Source organism: Oncorhynchus mykiss, chromosome 14 (genome assembly GCF_057628025.1).
Source record: "Oncorhynchus mykiss isolate SJ-2025 chromosome 14, ASM5762802v1, whole genome shotgun sequence".
In the NCBI taxonomy this organism is placed as follows: domain Eukaryota; kingdom Metazoa; phylum Chordata; class Actinopteri; order Salmoniformes; family Salmonidae; genus Oncorhynchus; species Oncorhynchus mykiss.
The window spans coordinates 3,516,255-3,527,692 of record NC_143035.1 but is presented as its reverse complement, the minus strand read 5'-3'; the positions used below and the strand labels follow the sequence as shown (position 1 = coordinate 3,527,692).

Below are 11,438 nucleotides of genomic sequence, written 5' to 3'. Positions count from 1 at the left end.
GCGAGAGGCAGCTGACCCCTGAACAGGACCACTGTGTAAGGCCACAGAGGGCCCATTCTCTAGCCAGGACACAAACAATGCAGAGCCATTATGAATTAGCAGATAGTAATTTCTTATGCTATAATGGCATTCGTATGTAAATTTGAATTAGAGAATAAATGAGAGTTTGAGAGAGATGGTTCTGTGTCTGCCTGCCTGAGAGTTTAAACATGGATGTTTTAACATAGAGGGGATCCAATGTTGTCGGAGTGAGTTTGACATTTGTATTTTTATGCAGCCACCTCATTGCCATTCTCTCCACTGCCCATAAAGGACCTGAAGTAGTACAACAATGCATTCCTATGAAAATAAAAACACACTTCCACCATTCAGTTCTCTACAAGTGGCATACTGCAATGATTCACAGATTCTGGTAACCTTCCTGCCTTACCCCAAAGCAAATTTTAGGGGGGTGCATGGGGAGGAGGGTTAGGAGAATGGTCTGGATTCAAATGCCTCTTGAACTTCGGCCAGATGGTTCAACTTGTGCCAGTTGCTCTCAAACAGCCAGCATATGCCGACACAGAGATTTTTCAACTGAGTGCCTGACTGTCCCTGGAAACAGACAGACAGTGTAGTTATGACATTTTCCCCTGGTGTATTTGATTCCTCTTCTTCCAATGTTCAGACAGATGCCTGGACTCTTAAACTGTCTCACAACCCCCTGACTTTTCACTGTTCAGTTTGGAAACTGATGTGTCATTCATGGGTCATGTTTGAAAGTAGACAAATAAGTGGCCTTTCTTGAGTAGGCTAAATTGCCTTGTCTTGACATTGTATAAATAACATAACTCCACTGGTTTTCAGCTGCAAAGCATGGCCTTGGGGACTGGCGTGCAAGACAGTGTGCGACCGAAATGGCACTATTCTCATATAGTGCACTACGTTTGACTAGAGCCCTATGTGTCATGGTCAAAAGTAGTGCACTACAAAGGGAATATGGTGCCACTTAGTGCGTACACAGACAAAGATCGCTGCATCTGCTGCAACATGATACATTCAGCTGGTTCTGTTTCATGCAGAATAATGACATCAGCTTGTAGTAAAAATATAGGCAAACATTTATGCATTGACGGCGGGGTACCGCGAAACTGCCCTACACCACTGTGTATATGAAAATATGCTGCTGTGTCACATTTGCCAGATGCAGTATGTTTTGGTCCTTGGTTTGACAAGACACACCCATACACACACATTCATACACACACACCAGGGGAGGCTACACGGAGGAGGAAGGGGAGGACCATCCTCCTCAGTGAATTTCATAAAATGTAAATAGTGAAACATTTAAAAAAGTTATCCTTTTTAGATAAAACTATACTAAATATATTCATGTCACCAAATAATTGATTAAAACTGTTTTGCAATGAAGTTGCAAACTGTTTTGCACTGTTTTGCAATGAAGTTCTACAGTAGCCTCAGCAGCACTGTAGGTGAGCACCATGGTGTAGCCAGATGACATTTGTCTTCTGTCCTCCTCTAGGTACATTGACTTCAATACAAAACCTAGGCTTACACTAATTATGACAACTTCTGGAGGACATCCTCTAACCTATCAGAGCTCTTGCAGCATGAACTGACAATGTTGTCCACCCAATCAAAATCAAAAGATCCAAGAACGAATCTAGTACTGAAAGCATAAACTACAGCTAGCTAGCACTGCAGTGCATAAAATTGGGGAGTAGTTGACTCAAAGAGAGAGAAAGACAATAGTTGAACCGTTTTGAACAAATTCATTTTTCCAAAATTAAGGAGAAGCAAGAGAGTGAGTGAGAGAGATAGAGAGAGCTGGAGAGATAGATGTATTTGGTAGAATTTTTTAAAAACTTTCACTTGCGAATGCAGCTATCTAGTTTAGCCTACTCAAACACCCGGCTCAAACAGAGAGGGGTGCTATGTAAGCTATCTGGCTATGGCTATCCAACACTGGAACTCTTCCAAGTCAAGGTAAGCTTTTGGTTTTATTAATTTATTGCCACTGAGGCCCACCAGTGTAACAAATAAACTGCTTTCTGACTGTACACTGTACCGCATGATTGTAGCTAACGGGTTTACTAACGTGTTAGTTCTAGTAGCTGTCTTGACTATGACGTGACAACAATGTAGGCTGTGCGTAGCAATTATAGCGGTCATGATATGAAGGTTTGGCTGGGTGGGTACGGGGAAAATGTGAGCATCAATCATGTAGTAGCCTAAACCTATTGACGTTACATTGAGCTGGGTAATTGGACTATGAATGACAGTCATCCAATATGCTGTAATAGAAATAAAGCCATGCTCATAAAAAAAATAATCCTCCCTGTCACTGTCACTGACACACACACACACACACACACACACACACACAATACACACTGCCTTTTCTCATTCCTGTTTGCTACCTAAACATTTCTGATATCCACAAGATGGTGCTGTTGAATGTGATTATTTATGTATGTAGAAATGGTAAAGCTATAGTGGTGAATGCTGAACCATCAGGTTTTGGCTTCGTACCGGCATGTCATATTAACCTGTGGTTCTGTATACATGCATGCTGAGAGGTAGACTGGGTGTCTGAATCTTTGTTACTACTCATAAAAATGTCCACAAATTCAACATACAAATACAGTTCTCACTAAAAGTTAGGTTTTTCATCCAGTTGGTGACAGTTTTTCATGTGAATATTCTCTATTCCGCATAAAGACTGATTGCGTGATGATTTAGTGCACATAAAATGGACTTCGTCGTTTACATTTTCATGTACTGAATGAAAATCTGTAGTTCAATGTTTTTCCATCGCATTTTCAACTCCACTGATAGTTTTGTCGTGAAATAGTAAATGTGCCCACTCTGGTTTTGGCACATTCTCTCTAGCCAACATCTCGCCCGGCTCGCAGATTTGGTGCAGGTAGGCCAGCCAACATGATGAGATTATTATGGCTAAAGTGGCGGCAGGTAGCCTAGCGGTTATAGCGTTGGGCCAGTAACCAAAAGGTTGCTGGCCTTACCTTGTCAACTCTGCCGTTCTGCTCCCGGGCGCCGAAGACGTGGATGCCCCCTGCACCGCTCTGATTCAGGGGTTGGGTTAAACGCGGAAGACACATTTCAGTTGAAGGTATTCAGTTGTACAACTGACTAGGTATCCCCTAAAACTAGATTATTTTTTATTTGTCAAACGGCAGCCATGATCAATCATCATGTCACCAGAATAAGACCCTCGCCCCCATTTATTGGAAACTGAGCATCAAAGCTCATCACCCTGCACTTTCACTACCCTATCAAAATAATTACAATGTATTGTATCTATAGTCTAATAAACTGCATACTCTCCCGAGTCGTAGTGGGACGACCACACAATATCTTATCGCGTGACTTTAAATTTACTTCGATATGATGGTTGTTTTATCAATATTTGCGCACCGACATTTCTCGAATAATTAATTTTACTGACTAATAGTCCCACCTTGTCTAACGTTTTGTTTTGTCACATTGGAAAGTTTACCGACAAAATGTGCTGTTTCCATAAGCCCTGTCGTGATATTTTTTTATTCGACATACACTAAGTACATAAAACATTAAGCACACCTGCACTTTCCATGACATAGACTGACCAGGTGAATACAGGTGAAATCTGTACTCCCTTTTTAAGTGAAATATTGAGTGTTATACAATGGGTTGGTCTAATCCTGAATGCTGATTGGTGAGAAATGCATTCCAGCCGGTGTCTATTCCACAAATTGGTTACATTTAAAAATAAAAAAAATCATATGATGGTTTACCTGAATAATGTCACGTGGATAAACCTTGAAGCTCATAAGCTAGCAAGCTCTACCACTCTAGTTTACTAGAATTGACTCACCAGCTAAGGTCATTTAGTAGTTCTAGCAATGGCAAACCAAATGTCAATCTATAGAGTGTGTGTCAGAAAATAATTTGGATCAATCTACCGATATATTCCAGAATGAGACATTAACAGGTGGCGCCAGGATAGAAACAACCGCAATCACAACCGCCAATGCCATGTTGATCCAGGCATGCTTGCCTACCCCACCGTCTCCTCTCCTCTGGAAGTGTTGCAACCCCTGGAGTTGGATCCCACTCTGTGTGTGGGTTTTTGTTTCGATGGCGCTTCAGTCATGCCAGGGAACAGATGAGGGGTACATGTCCTACTGAAGCAAACATTTAAGCAAGCGGTATACGTGCATTGCAACTCCCACCGTTTGAATTTGGTTCTGTGCACCGTGGCAAAAGTGTCGGGACATGTCAGTACTTTTTTTTGACACAGTAAACCAGCTACACACATTTATGAGTGGATCCCACAGACATGCTCTTATTCATAGAAGTACAGAAAGAGTTGCTTCCCGATAGACCATGTCTCGAGCTAGAAAGATCCACGGATGTACGTTGGAGTTCAAAATCAGGGTCAGTGAGTAAAGTGCTGTTACTGCTAGATGTCATTTTAGAAGTTCTTGCAGATTTTTAAGAGGCTTGTGGACAAACCAAATTAGAAGCCGATGCCCTCTTACAACAAATCCAGAACAAGAAGTTTTTATTCCTGTTTTGCTACGAAGGGATTACAAAGCTCTACATTATCTGTGACGGACTGTATTGTTTTAATTGAAATCCTCAAAAGCAGCTTTTCTATGTTCAGAGATAACTCAGGGAGACTTTGATAAAGTTCTCAAGGTAACTGAAGAGGTGATGATTAAGCATGATATTAATAATTGGGATGTGAGAGCATCACGGCAGCGAAAACTGCCTGTAAAATTGGCAGACAGTGTAGTCACAACTTCATTAGGGAAAACATCCAGCATCAAAGAGTGACAGTGACCTGAGGCAATTTTGGAACAATATTCTAGACAGACAGATTACTGAGTTAAACTCAAGAGTTCAAGAAGACACATATGGGATCATGCAAGAGGCCAGAGATGGGACAAAGTCATTGTTTTACAAGTCACAAGTAAGTCTCAAGTCTTAGCACTCAAGTCCCAAGTCAAGACAGGCAAGTCTCAAGTCCTAAACTTTGAGTTTCGAGTCCTAAACAAGTCATAATGTGCTCTTCACCAAATGTAATACCATTTCATATTTAACAAGAGTAATAATATATTACATTTACTCAAATCATAAATGCTTTTAAAATTATATATATTTATTACTTTCCAAATAAACTTTATATTTCCATGGAAGTACATGGGCAGTCATGAGAAAGACACATCAATATGACAACAAAAACTAAATATTGTAGTGCTCTCTCTCTTGCTCTCCAGATATACTCTAGACACGTAAAACAATCCTGCCATAAAGTTACAATCATTTATTAAAAGGTACATCAAACAACTGACACTGAACTTCAAGTAGGCCAACCATTTGAACGCCGGCCTGAATGTCTGAGAAAAAAATACAGATCCCAAAGATTGGAGATAAAACCTGAACATGGAGACTACGTGTGTGTGTGTAATGCATAAACAGTTTCATTTTTTTCTCTTATCTCAGGGCCCTATGATGCATTGCATTTTCAAAAGACCAAATTAGCTAAAAGTCAGTCAGTCATTTGTGCACGATGAGGCCACAGAATGATGCCACCATGGCTGAAGACACGCTCCACCGGAGCACTGGAGGCAGGCACTGCCAACTCGGATGGCCATTCGGGACAGCGAAGGAAGAGCCTTCCTGTTCATTGCCCAGAACAAGAGGGCATTCTGTCCTTCGCATATGTCAAGGTAGTGACTTAGCGGTAGTGCTGGAGTGGTATCAACAGCTTTCTTCTGCCTCTTACAGTATGCTGCAAACAGCCCTTCTTCTTGTCCAAGACTATGGTCCTCTCGCACTTCCTCATCAACAAGAGGCACAGCTTGCTCAGTCCCTGCAGCATCTTGCAGAAGCAGTTCTGGCAAAACATGTAAAAGCATAGCAGAAACAAAAAGGCCGGTATTAGAGCATTGGTGATGTAGTGGGTTAAACTGAATAATTATTATTGTTGCAGTCATTTGGATTAAATTATGAGAAAAAGTTACATTAAACTCAATATTTACCTTTCACTCTTTGTGCCACCTCCTCCTTGACCAGCACATGGTGCTCCACCCACATCAGAGAAAAATCCGGATCCAAGGCAGCTGCTTTGAGGTGGACTGGATCTGAAAAGGGGGCAGTGATTCCATCTTGTGTCCTGGCCATCTTCACATTGATGAAGATTCCAAGAAATCTTTTGTTCAGGGATGCCTGGAGACTTCTGACCAGGCCGCTCAGGAAATGGACTTGAGGCTTCCGCTGCTCCAGGTGGTGATTCAGGGACAGGACCGAGGGAACAACAGAACTGACTATGACTATCTTCACCCCCGTGTCATATCTGTTGCTTCTCCAATTGGCCTCAGGATGTCCACCAACTCCTTCAACTTACTCCACTCCCGTACTGTGAACAACAACTCCTTGTGCCCAGCCTTTTCTAGAACATGACTGAGCTTTAGATGGTCACATTGGTATAACTGCCTTCACTTGTCTCAGTGTTGAGTTCCATCTTGTGTTGACAGCAGCAGGGATGCCTCTTTCCCAAAATTCAGCCTCAAACACCTCTTTGAATGTTGTGCTTGTATGTAATAATGAGCTGATTTTTGATAACTTTGAAAGAGGAGTCACCACTTTTGTTTCTTTCAAGCCATCTCCCACCACCAGCTGGAGAGTGTGAGCAAAACACTGCAAGCGCTGCTTTTTTGCAATAGCAGCATTCCCTGTTTGCTGGTCTTCCCGGGTTAGGTCATTCCAGAGCTCTGGGTCATCAAGGTGATCTTCGTCATGTACTTCATCTTCTTGTTCAATTGGGAAGCACACCATGAAGGCTTTTCTCATGTTGGGAGCATTGTCACTAATGATATAGTCTAATTTATCTTTAACGCTGTACTCACCACATATGGCTTCAAATTGCTCACAGATTCTTTTGGCCGCGTGTGGGCCTTTGAAGCGGAGACAGGCCAAGAGATTGGACTTGAGCTGTATCCTCTCTCCATACAGTGCACAGTGACACCAAGGAACCCCGTCATCCTTTGGTCAGACCAAATGTTCACTGTGACTGAAACATGGTCTGTGTTGCTCAACTGAGATTTCAGTTTTGAACGTCTCTCTGTAGCGAGGTTCTCAACTTTTGATGTCAATGTTCTACGACACACTGGGCTGTACTTACTGTCAACCACTGACAGAATGTGACGAAAACTATTGTTTTCCACAATATACAGAGTCAAGTTGCAATCGATAACCAGGTCGGACAGTATTGCATGGTTGATAGCTTTCTGCTGTGGATGATTCATGCTGTACTGCCCTACACGGGTCTCCATGAACTGTGAGATTGGAGATTGTTGTGGTTCACTTGTGACACTTTTGTTCATCTGGTAATGTTCAAATCTGTAAGCATATAAAAAAATAATTGAGCGGGGCAGTAGCACAATCTTGCCTGGTCTCAATCTTGGGTGCAATGACCAAGTTCCCACACTGGCTGACTGTGTGGAGGCTCATTGATTTAACGTTATGTTAGCCTACATGTTATACTAGCAAAGTTATATATAGCTGTCGGCTATATTAGCCACGACTTACCGTTCTTTGTGCAGCTTCAAATGTAGAACAAAGTTGGAAGTTGTTGCACCTCCATCTGTAATTTTCTTCCCGCTTGTTTTGCAAGTTGCAATCCGTTTTTTTGTTGACTACAGCGTATTCTGTATATCCGAAAATAATAATTTGGGTATTATCTTTCCAATGGCTCAATCTGAATTCACCCGCTGACGTTCCTTTTTCTCCACTGGCACAATTTGATTGGCTGCTGTCCGATTCAAATTTTAATCCGTTAAATGAAGAGTTGATGCGCTGCACACTTTTTTTAATAGCATCATTTTTAATATTTGGGCTTGGGGAGGGTATCAAGTCAGGTCGAGTCATAAGGCTCAAGTCAAGTCACGAGTCAGTGGTGTTAAAGTCAAAGTCGAGTTGCAAGTCATCATATTTGTGACTCGAGTCCACATCTCTGCAAGCGGCAGCCTCCTTTTCCAAAGAATCCCAAACCTGCGGCCTTAAAGAGCAGCTGAAGATCACAGGCGATCATTATGCAATATAAATTGAGGATGCTGAATTCACTGTTTTTATTCAGCAGTTGAGTCGCAAAATGAACATGGGAAAGAGTGACTTTTCCTCCATAATGAGTAAACTTGACAGCTGCCCTGATTATATTTTCCTTAATATAAACTCTCTGTTAAGGATCATTGTCACACTTCCAATGACATGCAGTGTGGAGAGACTTTTCTCAACAACAACTAGGATAAAAAAATTGTCTTCGCACATCAATGACAAGCGCCCGGCTGAACCACTTCAGTTTGCTGTCTTTTGAGCGTGAACTGACAGATACATTGGATTATGATGAAATCATCACCACATTCAACTCAAAGCCTCACCGTCTGCGCCTTGTGATATAGGTCACGCCTTATGATACGTCTACTGAAGGTAAGGTACCTTTTTATAGTACTACTGCTTGTCATGGTATAAATGGTAACATCAAATATAGGCTTGTTTGCCCATCGAGATTAAAGTGTGCCTGAAGATGAGTTTTATGTTGTTGGCAACTGGTCTAAAGTTACTGTCTTATTTTAATATGCTGGGATAGGTCATTATTTGAATATGTAACGAGGTTGCTCCAAGTACTATGCACTAGTATAAAACGATTGTATTACAAAATAATATACGATGCACATCACAAAATAAATGTAATAAACAAGTAGAAAAAATGCCTTAACAAAGTTTTCTAGGCCTACCCCCCCCCCCAAAAAAATTCTGGCTATGCCCCTGGTTTGGAGGATATATTGGCACTGGTGTTGTTAGGCCTGAGTCAAAGCCAATATATCCTCCAAACACCGGCTTCTCGGGCATTATCACTTAAGTGTAAACGGGATGTGCTGATGAAGCAGCTGTAGCTGTATAGGTAATTATGGAAGCCAATCCCCCCTCCCAAAAAAATGTATTAAAAATAAAAAACAGAAATACCTTATTTACATAAGTATTTGGACCCTTTGCTATGAGACTCGAAGTAGAGTTCAGGTGCATCTTGTTTCTATTGATAATCCTCGAGATGTTTCTACAACTTGACTGGAGTCCACCTGTGGTAAATTCAATTGATTGGACATGATTTAGAAAGGCACACACCTGTCTATATGAGGTCCCACAGTTGACAGTGGATGTCAGAGCAAAAACTAAGCCATGAGATCGAGGGAATTGTCCATAGAGCCCCGAGACGTAGAGCCTCGACACCGGTGCACCCACAAATTGACTCTGTACCGGTACCCCCTTTATATAGCCCCACTATTGTTATTTTAATAATTAGTTATTCTTATCTCTTACTTTTTTTTAGGTATTTTCTTAAAACGGCATTGTTGATTAAGGGCTTGTAAGTTAAGCGCTTACATTTCACTGTAAGGTCTACTATACCTGTTGTGTTCGGGCACATGTGACAAATACAATTTGATTTGATTTGATTCTAGACAGGATTGTGTCGGGGCACAGATCTGGGGAAGGGTACAAAAACATTTCTGCAGCATTGCAGAATGGAAGAAGTTTGGAACTACCAAGACTTTACCTAGAGCTGTCTGCTCGGCCTAACTGAGCAATCAGGGGAAAAGGGCTTTGGTCAGGAAGGTGACCAAGAACCAGATGGTCACTCTGACAGAGCTCTAGAGTTCCTCTGTGGATATGGGAGAACCTTCAAGAAGGACAACCATCTCTACAGCACTCCACCAATCAGGCCTTTATGGTAGAGTGGCCAGACAGAAGCCACTCTTCAGTAAAAGGCACCTAAAGACTCTCAGACCATGAGAAACAATATTCTCTTGTCTGATGAAACCAAGTTCGAACTCTTTGGCCCCGATGGTCACTCTGACAGAGCGCCAGAGTTCCTCTGTGGAGATGGGAGAACCTTCACTCAACCAATCAGGCCTTTATGGTAGGGTGGCCAGACGGAAGCCAGTCCTCATTAAAAGGCACAGTTTGCCAAAAAGCACCTAAAGCACTCTCAGACCATGAGAAACAAGATTCTCTGGTCTGATGAAACCAAGATTGAACTCTTTGGCCTAAATGCCAAGTGTCACGTCTGGATGAAACCTGGCACCATCCCTACTGTGAAGCATGGTTGTGGCAGCATCATGCTGTGGGGGATGCTTTTCAGCGTCATGGACTGGGAGACTAGTCAGGATCGAGGGAAAGATGAACGGAGCAAAGTACAGAGAGATCCTTGATGAAAACCTGCTCCAGAGCACTCAGGACCTCAGACTGGGGCGAAGGTTCCCCTTTCAACAGGACAACGGCCCTAAGGACACAGCCAAGACAACGCAAGAGTGGCTTCGGGACAAGTCTCTGAATGTCCTTGAGAGGCCCAGCCAGAGTCCGGACTTGAACCCGAACATCTCTGGAGAGACCTGAAAATAGCTGTGCAGCAACGCTCCCCATCCAACCTGACATAGCTTGAGAGGATCTGCAGAGAAGAATGGGAGAAACTCCCCCAAATACACGTGTGCCAAGCTTGTAATGTCATTCCCAAGAAGACTCGAGACGGTAATCACCGCCAAAGGTGCTTCAACAAAATACTGAGTAAAGGGTTTGAATACTTACGTATATATGATATTTCCGTTTTTTATTTGTAATAAATTAGCAAACATTTCTAAAATCCTGTTTTTGCTTTTTTGTTATGGGGTATTGTGTGTAGATTGATGAGGGGAAAAAACTATTTAAGCAATTTTAGAATAAGTCTGTAACCTACCAAAATGTAGGTTACGTCGTAGGAGTTGGGACGGTTTTATGACTTAACGACTGGTCGTAAACTTTCTCTCTCTTACCTTTGCAGAATGGAGAAGTTAAAAATCCCTTTGTTACAACAGAGAGAGAATTTGCCAATAAAACTCCAACATCCAAAAGCGGATAATGAAACAATATTTCTAACGTAAAGAGTGTGGGAAATGGTTGGTGGGGATCCAAACATGTCAAAAGTGTATTATTTTGTGATATCATTAAGGATGGTATACTAAATAACTATGAGGATGTACACATTCTAGTTATCAGGTTTGCATCTAAATGTTGCATAAAATAAATGATTAAGTACAAGAAACTTTTGTGAAGATAAAATGTGATTTTAGCCTTCTAAATGAGAATTGTTTTTCAGTAAGCAAGCCCATGCGAGCACAGATTTTGTATCAACATGATGGAATGCTCCCTTTTTACCCAAGCATTAAAGGACTCATAGCGAAATTTACATTAGACCAGCATGACCGACAGCTTGAGCTGAATTTTACAAAATGTTGGGAACCTATGAAAACGAGACCAAAACATGCCGGGTTGCTGCCGGTGTGTAAAGTGGTCCTAGCTGCACCCTGAATAATCAACCATTGAGACCAGACAGCGTG

At 41.9% G+C, this 11,438-nt stretch overlaps 1 pseudogene; it reads right to left on the bottom strand.

The window, feature by feature from the left end:
* Positions 1 to 6,039: 6,039 nt before the first annotated feature.
* LOC149978243 (zinc finger BED domain-containing protein 4-like) lies at positions 6,040 to 7,958 on the bottom strand (annotated as a pseudogene).
* Between the last annotated feature and the right edge of the window lie 3,480 nt (positions 7,959 to 11,438).